A 17,918-nucleotide genomic window follows, 5' to 3' on the forward strand; every position below is an offset into this window, starting at 1 on the left:
AAGATATCTACCCTCTATTTTAATATTTTAGGCAATATATATTTCTTGCTGTTATGCTATCGCCTTGTTTTTCTTTTTCTCCTTTCTTTCTTTCCCATTTCCCTCTGTCCTTCTTCTCTTTCTTCCCTTCCCTCCTGAAGTCATTTAATGGCTTACGTACTTTAACTTTTGAATTATATCTCCGTTCCTTAAACATGGTTGGATAGATTTCTAAGACTAATGCTTTATTATTAGTATTATCTCAACAAGATAAAGGAAAATTGCTTTTATTAGAATCATACATGTCTAATGAGATGCTGACTTTCTATATAATTTGATGCGGCAGTCTCTGTAAGAGATGCTTGGGCCAGTCTGATTTTTATAAAATCACCTCTCAAATTGGTTGTTCTTTTTTTTTTTTTTTTTTTTTTTTTGGTAAATCTTGACAAACTGGGAACTTAAGTGCTATTTTTTTTTAAATTTTTTAAATGCTAATGATTTTAATAGAATTTTTTTTAACATTTTGGATTATATTTAATTACAACATTCCTTCATTTTTTCCATCCAAACCCAACTGTATACCCCTTGCCACTCTTCTTTAAATTCATGGCCAAAAATAATTTTTTTTTTAAAGTATGATAATGTCTATATGTAGGTTATGTGTGGACTCTTTCCATCCATCTCTCCCATTATTGTGTTCTGATAGTATAGAAGGTGGATTATTTTGAAATTATAACTTCTTACTCTAAGCTCCATTTCTCCTAAATTTTCTCATATTCTGTCAGTGATATACTCTGGGCAATTCCTTTCATTTTATCTTTCACTTAATGAACATACCTTGGTTTTTTTTTTTTTTTTTTTTTGGTGGGTATCAGTTTTATTTATCCTACACACATGTGTACACACACACACACACACACACACACACACACACACACAAACACACACACACACATTTTTTGAATACAACAGAAGCTCTTTTCGAATATAAGAAGTTTAGTAATTTTTATGTCTTAATCTTCACCTCATTATCTCATAAGCCCTTTAAGTAATTTCATTTAGTTCTATTACAGATCTGCTAATTTTATTAATTATTAATATATGCAAAATTTTCACTTTGTTATATCTCATTGAATATCTTCAACAGTTGTGTTCTTTGTACATTTTTCTCTGCACAGAGATATTTTAAAACCTCTAATGAGGGTTATTGATCTTCATAAAAGATTTACTTTGTATTTACTAAGATTCTACCAACCTAGGATCAGGTTATACTTTTCCTTTATATATATATAATATATATATATATATAATATATATATATAGTATATATACACACACAGAGAGATAGATGTATATCTGTGATTTTAGGCTGTATCTAGGTTGTTTTTTTACTTATGAATTCTCAGAGAGGATTTTTACTCTTTTCACTCAATACTTGATATGGACAATTTTCTTTTCAAGCCCCCAGAGAAATGAACAAGTTCATTTCTAATTTGCTGTAAACTGCTATAGTCCAGAGTAGCTTCCAGAACCATTTTCTCTTATTTTTTGACTTTATTCAGGCCCATGAATTGGTTTCCATTACTCCATATTGATGCTGTACAAATTGAAGCTTAAGTTAATCTTCACTCAAGGTCAAAGTTGCTGCTCCTGATTTTATCATTTTGGCATCTGGGTATTGCTTCCTTTATTTGATATTCTGTATATTTAATGTTTTTTAAATATATTCAGAAAGATGGAATCTTTTCAATAGAAGAATGTATATATATATATATATATATATATATATATATATATATATATAATATTACCACACTTTCAGAAATAGAAATTCAGGGAAGAATTTTTACATTAAAATTTGATGTCCAAATTTATTTTTCAGCTTTCTAGACATGAAATAATTCATACTTGAATAGAGAAAATGCTATATGTTGTTTCTTCTTGTTAAACTTAACTGGATAGTAATACTCATTATAAAAAATATTAATATAGCCATCTATTGAATATTCAGACTTATTCCTGTGACATCTTTTTAATATAAAAATGTTTTTATTAGTTTCATTTGCCAATGCATCATACCAAATTCAAATTCTTTTTTTTCCCATATTTAAGTACAGTCCATGTTGAGGAACAACTGCATTCCATGTGTGACACTGAACATGATACCTTGGTCTTGAGTATGAGGAACTTACACACTAGAATATTGGGTCTAGATGTGAAGACAGTTGTCAGGGATACACAAACTCCCTGGAAACCAAATTAAAGGAGAGTTTTGCTTTTGAAAGGAAATATTAAAAGAAAATTGTTTAACATGCTTTTGTCTGTTATTTCCAAGTATAGTTTGCTTCTTCAATGTCCATGACAACCATGATGCTTCCCACTGGTAAATGTTTCGCCACAACTCTCCATCTGTGTAGCAGGTGTCGCTACCCTTAGTACTCTGCTAGGTCCAGGCTGAGGCAGTTTTTTTTTTTCTTTTTCTTATTTTTTAATTAAATTTTATTTTATTTTACAATACCATTCAGTTCTAAATAACAGCCACAGATTCCCTTGTTCTCCCCCTCCCTGCCCCATCCCCTTCCCCCCAGCCCATCTCCCATTCCCACCTCATCCAGGGCAAAGCCTCCCCTGAGGACTGAGATCAACCTGTTAGACTCAGTCCACAGGCAGGTCCAGTCCCCTCCTCCCAGATTGAGCCAAGCGTCCCTGCATAAGCCCCAGGTTTCAAACAGCCAACTCATGCAATGAGCCCAGGATCTGGTACCACTGCCTAGATGCCTCCCAAACAGATCAAGCCAATCAACTGTCTCACCTATTCAGAGGGCCTGATCACGTCGGGGGCCCCTCAGCCTTTGGTTCATAGTTCATGTGTTTCCATTTGTTTGGCTATTTGTCCCTGTGCTTTATCCAACCTTGGTTTCATCAATTCTCGCTCATATAAACCCTCCTCTTTCTCGCTAATTGGACTCCTGGCGCTCCACTCGGGGCCAAGCCATGGATGTCTGCATCCAGATTTCTCAGTCCTTGGATGGGGTTTCCGGCACAACTATTAGGGTGTTTGACCATCCCATCACCAGAGTAGGTCAGTCCCGGATGTCTCTCGACCATTGCCATCAGTCTTTTGTGGGGTATCTTTGTGGATTTCTGTAAGGCAATTTACAGCAAGCCAACAGCCAACATCAAATTAAATGGAGAGAAACTCAAAGCAATTCCACTAAAATCAGGAACGAGGCAAGACTGTCCACTCTCCCCATACTTATTCAATATAGTACTTGAAGTTCTAGCCAGAGCAATAAGACAACATAAGGAGATTAAGGGGATACAAATTGGAAAGGAAGAAGTCAAGCTTTCCCTATTTGCAGATGACATGATAGTATACTTGAGTGACCCCAAAGATTCCACCCAGGAACTGATAAAGCTTATAAACACCTTCAGCAACATAGCAGAATACAAGATCAACCCAAAAAATCAGTAGCCCTCCTATATACAATGGACAAAGAAGCTGAGAAGGAAATCAGAGATACATCACCCTTTACAATAGCCACAAATGACATAAAATACCTTGGGGTAACACTAACCAAGCATGTGAAGGACCTATATGATAAGTACTTTAAGTCCTCGAAAAAAGAAATCGAAGAAGATGTCAGAAAATGGAAAGATCTCCCATGCTCATGGATAGGCAGGGTTAACAGAGTAAAAATGGCAATCTTACCAAAAGCAATCTACAGATTCAATGCAATCCCCATCAAAATACCAACAAAATTCTTCACAGACCTGGAAAAAATAATTCTCAACTTCATATGGAAAAACAAAAAATCCAGGATAGCCAAAAGAATCCTGTACAATAAATTCAAATTCTTAAACACAATATTGCTTTAAATGGTAGATGTTTAAAACAAAATAAATACCGTGTACACAAATCTTTGCATTATGAATAGACCACTAATTATGAATGCATGTGTGTATGGCATGGTTTGTCAGAACATGATTAGAGAGCAGTTTCAGAAAATAAAACCTTCAATTCAATAAGCATTATTTTCAATACCTAGTAATTGTGTTAAATTGACATTTATTTCTATTGATGAACAAGTCATAGCTGATAACTCTAGGAAGTTAACACAAATTGAAATACTAGACATGTAAAGTAATAATACAGTTCATTAAGTGTTACATCATGATAGGAACAAAATGTTGTAGAGGACCACATAAGAAAATCATTTTGTGTTCAAACCGAGATAGTACAGTATACAGACACTTCACAAAAATAATTCAGGCCTGGAATTTCCTGACTTATCCAGGATTGATGACTGTTGTGTTGTGTCTCAAACCCTGGGGAACTAGGTTTTTGAGTTTATTTGCACCTAAGTTTGGAAAGTCGTGTTACCTCGTAGGTAATGAGAAACAAAAGACAAGCAATAACCTCTTAACATTTCTAAAACATAACCCAGTAGAAAATATTTGGAATAATTTTTAATAAGTGGAAAAAATTCAAAACAAAAGTTGAGTAAAATATTATGAAGTCATACCACTATAGTATTAATTAGATATATATGTATATAATATGTAATACTAAGTGTTATAGCTACACAACTTAATACTTAGTTATAGCTGAGCAGCATGAAAGTGACAGTAGATCAAAGAAATCTTGGCTTTAAAGTCACTGAGAAGAAACTTTCAGGAAGAGTAAATAATTGAATACATACAGTATATATGCATGTATATTTATATAGTGTATACTAATAGAGTTGAAAGAGCAAGATTATTCCTATTTTGAATTATGAAACACCAAATTTTGAATCAGATAAATTGTAGGAAAGATTGAGGAATAGAAATTCGATTAACTTAACATCTAAGAAAACAATACATGCATTTTTTCTAGTGATCAGCTTCATGTTGAAATTTTTTTGCATATGTATGTTTATGTGTTTTAGCTTCATTGATTACTTGATTTAAAAGTTTTTAATGTGGCTAAATACTGCTGATTCCGCTGTAATAGCCTTTAGCAAAGATAAACTCCAGCACTTAATAAGTGACCAAACTACAGCATCTTCTCTCTTACTGAATCTGTCAGGTTTATTTTGTTGTTTTTTTATATTTTTTACTTTGTCCTCAGGTAATTCATTCCCAATGATATTGTATATTGGGACACTTTCATTCTACTTCATATGGAAATATAGGCTGTATGCAATTTTTCTTTTGGATTATTAATTATTACAATTGCTTAAGCAAATAACCAAGGTACTTTATTTTAAAGGCAATAATGACCTCCAACTTTTAAAAAAAATGCTACAGAAATTCCTACTAAACAGGCCTCTTTTTTTTAAAAGTTAAGTCATTGCATCCTGGTTGATTTATGATCTGATGTACAAGTTGATATTGTGATTGATTCACACTTAGGTTCTTTTTTTTTTTTAAGCCAGGTTTTTCCGTTATCATAATTAGTAGTAGAAATTGCTATGTGTGGTATGCTTATCTGTAATTGAAGAATCCCTTTGATTTTACTCCCTACTGATTTAAGTGGAATGACGTAATGTATTTTGGTGGGCATGGAACATGGACTGACATTTACAGATGTTTAAATTAAGTGCTGTTCACTCTGTTTTGTATTTTTGCATGCCAGTTCAACTAAACACAACGGTAGGCAAATATGCTAAAGGAGGTAGTTTGTCAAAATGATATCCTTATCTTAAGAAGGTAATATGGTCATTAGAGTAGAAATATACCAAGTGAGACACTCATTAAATAAAATATAATATGATAATAGTGTCATTAATAGCTATTGGTAGAAACGGAATTAAATATTCACTTTGCTCTTGGTGCTGTTAGTGAATGGTAAGTCATGCTCTGCTTAAAGAAGCATAGGATGATACAGACAACCACCTTTCATACACAATTTAAAGACTTAATTGAAGTGATAATTTGGCATCATATTGGATATTCCAGGTTTCTTAGTAATTGTGACTTTTTCATGGAACTCTGAAGTAATATTCCATGATCAACAGCACCAGGATATTTACTCTGTTTTTTAATTGTACTGCATTGAGATTGTTTGAGACAGCATGTCAATTTCACTAAACAACACAGAAGTTTTCTGGAATATCTTATTTTAATAGGCTACATATGAAAACAGTAAGTTAAGAAAGCCACCTGTTGTCTTTCAGGCCAACTAGCTGATCCATCCGTACTTAGAGTGGATCAAAGCCTTAATATTTACCATTAGGTTTATATATTGTCAGATTTCATACATTCAGGACACCACAGGTAATACGATGACAGTTTATCAACTTCAGCTAGTGATGTACATAAGTACTCATATTTCACTTTAACCTCTATATGACAAAATTCTATAGTGTTCTCTTTTTTAGTGGTTTGCTATCCAGTAAATCTTTCTATGCCAATAAACTGGCCTGAGCTGTTGTTTCTGGGCCATTGACCATCGAACAAACCACTTTTGTTCATTTATTGAATCACATAGATAGTGTTGTCATATTTCTTTGGCAGTAATGCTGGCAGAGCCTTGAGGGATCTATTTCTTACATGCACTCTTTTATTATCTATTCACTAAGTTTTATTCAGATGATGACTAGTATAATGCTGCATTCTACTTTTCATATGACATAGGATTTTTTTTTTAGATAAAAAGAGGGTGTGGTGCTCTTCTTACTGTGTGGGTTTTAATTTCCTATTTAATATTTTTGAAGAGCAATTTCAGGAAGCTTTGGGCCATTGTATCACCTTGTCTCATTCCATTATAGATATTGATGCAACATGGATCACTGAACAGTATAATCTCTTTTGCACAGTTTCTATTGATCTTGTCCAGTAAATCATTGTATGCTGGGTTTGTTCTGAAATCATTTGTAGCATAAAAGCTGTTCTTTAATTTGAAAATCAGGTACCTTCTTATAATAGGCAAGCTCAGACAAAGTTAGAATTTATTCATTTTTGTCTTCTTCATACCACAGATAGAAATATTTTTCCCAAGTGTCTGAAATGAGTGCTATCTACTAACTGTTTCAATTTGGTTCTTTATTGTTTTCTATAGTATACCACCATAGTTTCATTGAAATCATTGTGTATAGTTTGTAATGACCTGTTTTCTTCTGGAATTTTTGTTTTTGTAGGAGTTAGAATATGGTTGACCTTCCTGTGATTTGATGATTGTCAGTCTCTCTTATTGAACTGTGTTCTCTTTTACTTTGGTTACATCACACACTCTTGTTTCATAACATCTTGTTGATCCTGCCTTCTGTCCTAACTAATTATTATTCCTGCTCTGAGCCTATCCTTATGTATCTTTACTGCAAATATTTTGCAGTCAGATAGTTATCAGATTCACACTCATTCCCCTGCACCTTCATCATCTTGTCACTATGATCTATCAAACTTTTTATCTCTTTAGAGGAGACAGTAATGGGGAAGATAAAGCATACCCTTGGTTTTGAATTTGTGACACAGGTAAGACAATAAGGTACATACCTGTCCATTGATGAAGTTGAGCAAAAATAGGAGAAGGGCATTATTAGTGCTATAGGTGAAGATAAACTAAGTAGAGAAAGTTTAATAGAGACGACCATACCTTGTTTTTGTGTTAATCTACAGAGAAAGGTTCAGCAGTAAAAAGTCTGAAGGGAGGGAGGTAAGCTCAAATTATTTTGGAGCTACTCAAAAGTCCTGTTTTAACTTTTCTATTTTAATTATATTTATCTTTGCTATACAGTAGGCAGAACTCACAATTAGAAAGCTTCAGTTTCTTCCTCCTGTATTAGGCAAACAGAGTAACAGTAAATATAATAACTCACTCCAGAGCAATCATATATTTAAAATGTAACTATTCCAAGATTAAGACTTGAAGGATGTTTTGAATAAGCATAATTTTTCTTTCCTGTGTTCACTCTCACCTACTGTATCTAATATGTGTGGGTTTTATTAAAGAATGTTCTAGATATTTATCCTTTAATAACTCATCAGATTTACTTCAAAAAGATCTAAATGGAAAGCTAGATACACTTATATTTATTTCATTCTTTCTCATGTATTGTCATACCAAGTTTTAGAATTCATTTATATATATTTTATTTAAGGCATATTGATTATATAAATGAATGGGTTGCATGGTGACATTTCCATATGTGGAAAATGTCTATAATCCAACATGTTTTTAAGTAATATTTTAGAAATATTATGCCCTACCTGCCAATTTGAAGCTCCTCCCCTTTCTCTTTGTATGTGTGTGTCTGTGTGTCTGTGTGCAAGTGTGTGCGCGCATGTTTTTATGACACCTCTTTCAAATTTTACCTATTGACTTCTTGCCCCTTCTCTGTAGTTATAACGAGGGCGTAAGTTTAGATTCAGAGCATTCTAGGCTAAAAGCAGAGAGGTACACTTTGGCAGCAGCCATAGGGAAGCAACAATGATCCCCCACAGTGTGAGGACTGAAGTGGCTAGGGTGAAGTAAAGGCCAGCCTAATGGCAAGCACAGCAGGTTTGAAATGATTTAGGAGGCAAAAGAAACAGCAGGTTGCTGTCCTGATCCAGTCAAATTCATTTGCTATCTGTGACTATTAGCAGCTGTTTCTTATCTGGACTATTACTTTCTCTTTTATCTTTAATAAGTTTGTGGTAAAACCTTAAATTACAGGTATTTCTTCTTTATTCTAGCACAATGAAGATTTATCTTTAATCTTTTTTGAAATGTGCTTTAACTTTACATTGTAATAGCTCTCCCCTCCTTCTATACATTTTTAAAAACTAGTTAAGAATTTTAGTGGTCACACATGAGATTATGTTATATGATCAAACAATGTTATTCTTAATCATTACATTTATCGTATACATGCCTTTATAAATAGCAAAGTGCCCTCTGTTATTTAACTTGTTGCCTCAGAAATTAATGAGAGCTGCACAGTAAGCAACACCTAATTGTTCTCCTATAAATTATTAGTGTTATGTTTTTATATAAGGTTTTATGTTTTGCATTAGTGTTAAAAATGCTATATAGCACCAAACATGGTATTATTAAAAATAGTTCTTATGGGACACAGTTTTCAGGGCTGGGTCCTTATCCAATATTTTTTTTTTATTTAGTCTTCAAAAGCTTACTGTGTAAACCATTACTGCCATTTACATTTATAAATACCTCATAGAAATTCATTACTAAACTGAGTCCATTGAATGGTGATATATTTAATCACATACACACACACACACACACACACACACACACACACACGCACACACACACACAAACACAGGAACTAGTTGTGGCTGTCAAGAACTCAATATAAAGCTGTATTCATTTGTTTAATATGCTTCATATAAATTTAATCCATTTATTTTGGTAAGCAACTTTCATGTTGAACTCAAGTGATCCTTATTCTCATTATGTGTAGTTGATATCATCATGTTACTAGGTAGGAGCCTAACCAAAATTTACTTGACCTAAAGCAGAGCATTATATTCAGGAATATACACTTTCAATCGAATTTTGTCATTGAGATCTATTGTTCTAAAACATAGAGGCTTTAACGTGACTGTATAGTTTGAAGTAGTAATGAAACTAAGTTGTTGTGTGCTTTCTTAGCATTTTAGATATCTCAATTTGGGAGATGGAGTAAATAGTCTTTTTTTTTTATACCATAAAATATTTCTTCTTATTTTACATACTCCAAGTCTTTACCTACCTTGGCTGCTTTGATAGCAGATAATATAGAGATGTTTGCAGACGAAGTTTGTTTTTTAGCCACTGTTTACTTTCCAATGGTTGATCTACTTTCTTTTTCTTCTACTCTGGTGACAGCCACAACTATCTATATAAAAACGAAAGAGGCAATTTATGAAATATCCATTTTAGAATTTTATGTGTGCAGTCAGTTTTAATTAATGTGTGAAATACATTCCTATTCTAGAAATCTGTATATATGAACTGTTGTGGTATACAAATCTATGGAAAATCCTTCAATTTAGAGATGCATCCTTTTCTTAAATGATTTAAAACTAAGTAAATCATTAGCATTGAGGATCTGTTGCTATTGACCAAAAATTTGCCTTTAGCGTTAGTTCTGAATTTTAGAGGAAATGCAATGAGGACTTTTGGGAATTGCTATTGATAATTTTCTACATTGTTCAATTTGGGGTTCTTTTATGGAGCCATCCCAGGTTTATGTATTATATGCTTTGGAACAGTTGATTCCAACTTTGATAATAAAATGTGGAGTTTTAAAGATACAGCCATCCTGAGACCTTTTCTATGGAGATTCTGATATTCTTATTCAATAGGTAAATGTATAGCTAGAATCCACATTATAACTAAGTGATAGAAGAGAATGGAAGAATGAGACAATGTGTCTGATATTCTTCCAAAATACTGGGTGATGTAATAGAGAAGGATAATAGACTGAGAAGAAAGAGGGTCAGGAGTCTGTCCTAAGAATAGAACCATTACGCTCATTTGAATTTTTTTCCTCTCATGTTTGCACATTTCCAAAGGAGACTCAAATACTATCTTTCTGCTTTCAATAAAAACTTACCAGTACACTAAACCTAACTTTAAAAACAAAGAAAGAAGCGAAAAGTTCAGGTACTCTATTTTACCCTCGCAAAAAGACTTCCTAATGCTTCGATCACCTTCAACAGATTACATTGATGTAGCTTCCGAACTAAAGAAAATTACTGCTGAAAGATAAAATTGAAAGCGGTTGGAATCCAAATGGCAAAAACAGAGACAATATAGCTCTGCTTATTTCCCATTGAGCTCAGGCAGCAACAAACCAAATTGAAACACTCAGTAATACTTTGATGTACATAAAGCAAGAGAAGAATATTACATAAAATTCAAACTCTAGATTTATGCAAATTTCTTTTGTAGAATTTAGTTTTCTAGTTTACCTTAAACTAATGACTAACAAGTAAATCATTACCAAACATATTCAAACCTAGTAATAATGGAAAATTAGGAACTGATTTTATAATTTCATTAATGTTTATTTCATTTTGAGATTATTTTACATGAAGACATATAATAAAATTATATGAGACTCTTTGTGGAATAAAACAAAAGACTGCTACTTTGATATCAGATGGCTGATCCCTATAGGATAGACACATTTAAAAATCATGAGGAATATAAATATGATTATTATATGATTGCTTTTTGAAAACTTGATTTATTAATCAATGGCTATAATAGGGCACTTCTAAACACTTTTGTGAGGAAAGTGTTTAACATTTACTCACTTTTTCAAAAGTATAAATAAGAATATATTGACCTCTTTGGTAAGGAAAAGGATAAGGCACTAGTAATTTATTAAGTACCTCTTATGTCAGATATAACATATGACATAAGTCAGGACAAACCTATCTGGCCATGTGGTTTTGCAAACATTTTATTGGAATGCTTCCTTGTTCATTCATTTTCTTTTTTTTTAATGGCTGCTTCACACTAATGACTCTGATTATGCACTTGGAACAAAGACACTTCGATCTGCAAAACCAAAAAATATTTCCTCACTCTTGCTACAAATGTTAGGTTTTGTGTTTTATGTATTATGAAACCTTAGCATGTGTATTCCATTTATTTCTCATAAGCTACCTAGGAAAATAGGTATTGGTGCCATATGACAGTATTTAAACATCTTTTTTTGGGGGGGGGGTTCAAGATATGATTTCTCTGTATAACAGCTCTGGCTGTTCTGGAACTCATTTAGTAGACCAGGTTGGCCTCAAACTCACAGAGATCTGCCTGCATCTGCATCCTGGGTACTGGGAATAAAATCATGTGTCACCTTGCCAGGCCAAATTAAATATCTTTTCCCTCTACAGTTACTAATGCTTTCTTCTTAGTATGTATCTTTCCACAGTACTGACATCTGTTTAACCTAGAGTTTTCAAAGTCTCTCCCCGTTGATGCTGTGATTGGAGAGGGGTGGTAGAGGTGGTCAGCTAGCCTAATGTTATTCTTTGTCTGAAAATTTACCATGCATTTGTCTTTTATGAGCATGCTGTGTCACTCTTAACAACCCCCTTTTCACCTGGAGATTTCCTTGAGTCCTTAGATCCCTGACATTATCACAAATCTTCTCTTTAAAATTCTTTGTTCATACATTACAGAAACATCACTTTGTCAGGCTGGATTAGGCAGGAATGAAAAAAATATCCCAAGTCATTGTCATTATTCTGTGTAAAATCTTTACCTTCCTCTTCTTGTAGCTTAAATTAAAAAAAAAAGTGAAAAGAAAAAGAAAAGACAAGAAAAACCAAAAGAAATAAGAATACAGAGTGTCTCCTGCTGAGATTACTGGCCACCAAATTCAAAATTTCACTGTATGATGTTGAGGATACCAAGCCATGCAAAGAAAAAAAAAAAAACAACTTTGATTTAGTGCTCAACAATACACAGCAATATACTTTGGACAGCAGGAAGAATTCTATTAGGAAAGTTAAATTATAACATATGTTCAGCATCCCCAGTGAACTCTCTTATCACTAGTTATTTACTTATAAACATGTGACAAACAACTATGCATCTTGTGGGAAATGATGGAACTTAGTGCTAAGATAAGAGAATTTGGTACCAGATACCTGAAACATTTAACTCTTCTTTGTGGCCTTCCATGCTGGGGGGGGTATTTTAAGGTGTGTTACTTTTGCTTATGTTGCTTTTGTTTAACTCTGTGAAGCTGTGTTACTGTGTCTGTGTAAAACACCTGATGGTCTAATAAAGACCTGGCCAATAGCAAGGCAGGAGAACGAATAGGCGGGACTGGCAGACAGAGAGAATATATAGGAGGAGAAATCTGGGAGGGGGAATTTAGAAGCCACAGAAGGAGGAGGATTCCAGGGGCCAGCCACTCAGCTACACAGCAAGCCACAGAGTAAGAAATAAGAAAGGTATACATGAAAAGAAAAGGAAAAACCAAGAGTCAAAAGGAAGACAGGATAATATAAAGTAAATAAAGCTGGCTAGAAACTAAGCCAAGCTAAGGCCGGGCATGCATAAGTAAGAGTAAGCCTCCATGTGTGATTTATTTGGAAGCTAGATGGCAGGCCCCCTAAAAAAGGGTAAAATACCAGCAACAATACTTCCACAAGTTTTCTCTGTAAAATTCATTTTGCGAAAAAGGAAAGTATTAGTAATATTATGTCTTGAATATTTGGTACCTTTCAAGATACACTGGTTGAAATTACTATTAAGTATGATGCTATTTGGTGATGGGGCCTCTGAGGAAGTAATCAAGGTTTAAATAAGCCACAAGGCATGATCCAGCTCTAACAGTGTGCTTATAAGGCCAGAAAGTCTAAATCTCTGGCCCTGGCACACACTGAGGAAAGGCCATATAAGCACACAGTAAGATGGTGGGTTCTTAAATAAGAAGCCTCAAAATGAAATCCATCTTGGTAATGCCTTGATCTTGAACTTCTTTCAGAATTGTAAAGAAGTTAATGCTTGTTAATTTGAGTACAGCATTTGCAGTCATCTAAGATTGACCATAAAAGTCAGAGCAGCTTTTGTATGATGCTTGTCCAGACCCTATACTCAATAAGAAATGTCCTCATAGCCTACTAATACGTGAACTTAGCATTTTATTTCTTACAATTATACTTTTCCTGATAATCCTCTGGGCTTGACACATATTGCTCTTGTGGTTTATTGCTTGCATCATTAACTTGTCACATGAATTATGTAGTTTGACATAGCAGGGAATTTTCAGTAGATACAACAGCAAGGAAGCTGTCCATTGGTTCATAGGTAGCTAGGGAAAACATGTGGGTAAAGGGACAGACTCTAACTTGAATAATGTACTTAGCATAGGTTAAAAGTTAATGGGAAAAACTTCGACCTCATTTGTCAAATTCCACATTGAAATAAGAACCATGGATTGGGTTTTGAAATTACCAGCTGAAACGAAGTTTTTATCCCTAAAACCTTAACACATCTTTATTTGTTCTTCCTAAAATATACAGTATCTGCCAAGATATTGAGGCCAATTTGAAAATATATAACATTAGCTATGCATGTTGTTAAACATACTGTTCTAGTGACATTTAGCAGTGTTCAGTAATTGGCTTAATGAACAGGTGTACAAGTATATTAGTTATGCAGATGTTAATTTGCAGGAACATGTGCTTCCTGATTTGGGGGGGGTTCTTGTATAAACTACAACTAGTAAGATTTGTTCCTTAATTAGGAAATCATTACAAAGTATGTGTGTGTGTGTGTAATTCCCACCATTAGGACCATTAGTCTTGTTTAATGTGCACTGAACTTCAGGAACACTCTTGATAATGCCATTCCTATTGCTTCAGGTACTATGCAGGTGTCAGGATAAAGTCTACTTTTCTATAGGATGCCTTACTGTGCAGCTGTAGACAGCAGGGAAAGGGGAAACTTTGCAGCTGTCCTATGTAGCATGGAAGAGAAGACAGAAATGTAATCTTTTCTGCACACTCCATCAGCTTTCCCTTTAAAGACTTTGTAAACAAATTTGCTATTCTATATAAAGACAGTTGAGCACAATTGAATAGTTTGTTGCTTGCCAAACAGTAGATGTAACAGTCTTATTAAATAAGAAAGACAGAGCCAAATGTAGAGTTAAGAGCCCAAGAGGTCAGAGCAGTAGCTAAGAGCTGATACTAAAAACCCTTTCTTACCCTTCACAGCCACTGTTGTCCTTCCCCTCAGAAAGAGACCTACTTCCTGTGTATCTGTCTTTTTATTGACTTTTTGTTCTACCTTCTCATTCGTTGTAAACCCAACCACATGACCTCCTCTCATTGCCTATCTATACAGTCCTCTAGGTCTCTATGGTTGGTATTGAGATTAAAAGCATGTGTCTCCATGCTGGCTGTATCCTTGAACACACAGAAATCTGCCTGTCATATGATTAGGATTAAAGGTGTGCGCCACCACCACCCAGCTTCTGCTATGGCTTACTACTAGCTCTGACCCCCAGGAAACTTTATTTATTAACATACAAATAAAATCACTTTCAGCACTAATATCACCATACCAAACTAAGTAAACTTTACCTACATTTAAAAGATTATGCTCTTTCCTATTGTTTATGACTCCTACATTTTTTTCCTCTTGATTTCCAAGGCTATCAGTTTATAAACTGCTGAAAGAGATTGGTCTGGATTTTTGTTTCCATGTTGAAAGAGTAGAAAATTACAAAGACTAATATAGAAAAACCATAGAAGTACCACCTAGAATGACCAAATGCTACCTTGGGACCTCTGCTAGGGACTCCTTGATGAGCTGGTAAATGAATACCATTGAGTTTGCCTCTAAGAATCTATCTTACGGAAATTTTGTGATAAGTTAAAAAATTAACAATATTTTTAAGTTTCTGTGTAAGCTTATGAGTCAACAAATGTTATCCATTTAAAATATCCTAAGACATTCTACAATTATAAACATCTGGGTCAAATTTTTTACATTCACTGGGATAGCAAAATTAAAGAGTATTTCTAAATATTGCACATATTAGACTGTGGAAAGTATATATCCATATTTATTTATGATGATGAACATTCCTCTTTTGTAAAAGGATAAATTTATAGTGAAATTTTATGTAGAAACTCACATATTGAAGGGAATATAAGAACATTTTTGGGTATTTTATAAAAGATAATCAGTATCTTGGTGGTAGCACATTTCTAACAACAATACAAATATTTTTATCATAAGCATTATTATCTTCTTACAGACAGTGTTTTATAATGTTTCATTTTTTATTCTTTCCATTAATAATGCCAATTTAAGTACTACAATTAATTTAACCCAGTAGACTGTAAGTCTCAGATCCACGGTAACTTTTCTACTGTGCAAGCGACTTCATATTTGACTGTATTGTTCGCTATGAACCTAAGAACCTTAAGGCAACTGCTTCTAACTCAATTCTTCTATTGTTCATGACTCCTACATTTGTTCCTTTGTAATGATTTCCAAGACTATCAGTTCATAAACTGTTCAAATAGATTGGAGATTTTATATGCTTTAGCCTGGATTTTTATTTCTATGTTGAAAGAGTAGAACATTACAAAGACTAATATAGCAAAGCCACAGAGCTACCATCTAGAATGAACAGATATCACTTTGGGACCTCTGCTAGGACTACTGGATGAATGAGTAAAATAATTCTTGTATTGAAATATAAAATAACTCTTCAGTCTTATCCAAATGATTTTAAGTGATTACAGCTTTATTATAATGTATTTGTAAAAGTTTATGTGCATTAGAAACATATGGACTTAAATTAGTTTAAGTGGCATTCTGAGATCACTGTGAAAGACAGTTTTTAACATATGAATGCTTCTGTTCTGGACATTTGCTGTCTCATCACTATTGTTTGTATTCTCTATCCGAGCCTCTTGTATTGATCCCTAAGGCATTAAAACAAACAAAGAAACAAGCAAAACAAAACAAACAGGGGCCAAAGACAAAAATAGCCATTAATTTTGAAAACCTGCCGAGTTTGTGAACTATTTTAACTTGCTACACTACTTTGATTCTCAAAACTAGAGTTCTTACTGATGGAATGCTTGATGTTTTTTAACCTCAGGGTTTTAAACAAGTTACATATATAACACAAGTAAAATAGAATACAATTCTAAAGGAAAGTGGAGGTATAGATATTGAGGCTATCTAATTTTAATTTCAAAAATTTTGTTCATTTGAAAATCAAAGGGCTCAGACTAGATTTTAATGAAAAATGATAGCTAAAGCAGTGGTTCTCAACCTTCTTAACTCTGTGATCCTTTAATACAGTTCCTCATATTGTGGTGACCCGCAACCATAAAATTATTTTATTTGCTATTTCATAACTGTAATTTTGCCACTACTATGAATTGTAATGTAAATATCTGATATGCAGCATATCTGATATGCGTCCCCTAAGGGGGTCATTACCCACACAGGTTGAGAACCACTGAGCTAGCATGTAAAGTGACACTAATGAGCATTATGTACACCTGTGTTAGCCAGGAGCCCATTAGATTATAAATAAAATAATAATCATACATCCATCTTACAGCAGTTCATCCTGTATGTTCCTGTTTAATTAGTTTTCTGTTGCAGAGTTTAAGGCCAGTTGAAGTTAGGAAGATTTTCTTGACTACTTCTTTGATTTTTTTAAAATTTTCTGAATGTGATTGCAGAGGTAATTTTGATATAATTTAAATTCTCTTTATTGACATCAGAAATAGCTATTGAACTGTCACTTCTTTCTTTATGCAGTTGTCTTAAGCTGAGAGCTTAAATTAGAATAAATTGAAATGTTGATTGTTGCATAAGAAAGACAGTGTGTTTGCAGAAAGATCCTTTGAGGAACGTTTATGATGTTTTTAAAAGAAATATACTAAAAGTCATTTTTCTTTCCCAGTGATTGTGTTTTGGCAACATTGCAAAGAACTTGACACCTGTCACAAAATCATAATTTTCAAGGGAATTATTATCTACTCTCATTATATTGTGTCTATCCTTATATTAATCATTCTACTAAATCTTAGAAGGTTTAATATTTGTTCTGTATTTAATTTATTTTGTGTGTTACTTGACCACTGAGGTAACAGAATCTGTATATGTTACACCATTAGTGCAAAGGGAATCTATACTTTTACATTATTATGCATCCTTTGAAATATTGCTCAAGTTTCTAAGATTCTGATACCTTTCCTTAGCAAAAATATACTGATTGAGTATTGCATTTTCAGTATTAAAGGAAATACCTTATGTGCCAGGTCTTCAGCCAACATTAAATCAATTAAAATAATAAAAATCATTATCTCAAAATAAAGTTTATGTTTGCAAAAGAAAATAACAGCTTGATGATCACAGATGTATAATTTAGTGATGAAATTTAGCAGCATGAGTTTGAGCACAAGAAAGCCACTTGATTGAAAAAGTAAGTTAGCTTTGCTTGTCTAACATGATTTAGTGG

General features: G+C 33.5%; 1 protein-coding gene across 1 annotated transcript in view; it reads left to right on the plus strand.

Annotated features, from left to right (window-relative positions):
* LOC114696996 (protein diaphanous homolog 2-like) overlaps positions 1-17,918 on the plus strand; it is a 761,266-nt gene that overhangs the window by 309,728 nt on the left and 433,620 nt on the right.

Source organism: Peromyscus leucopus, chromosome X (genome assembly GCF_004664715.2).
Source record: "Peromyscus leucopus breed LL Stock chromosome X, UCI_PerLeu_2.1, whole genome shotgun sequence".
NCBI lineage: Eukaryota > Metazoa > Chordata > Mammalia > Rodentia > Cricetidae > Peromyscus > Peromyscus leucopus.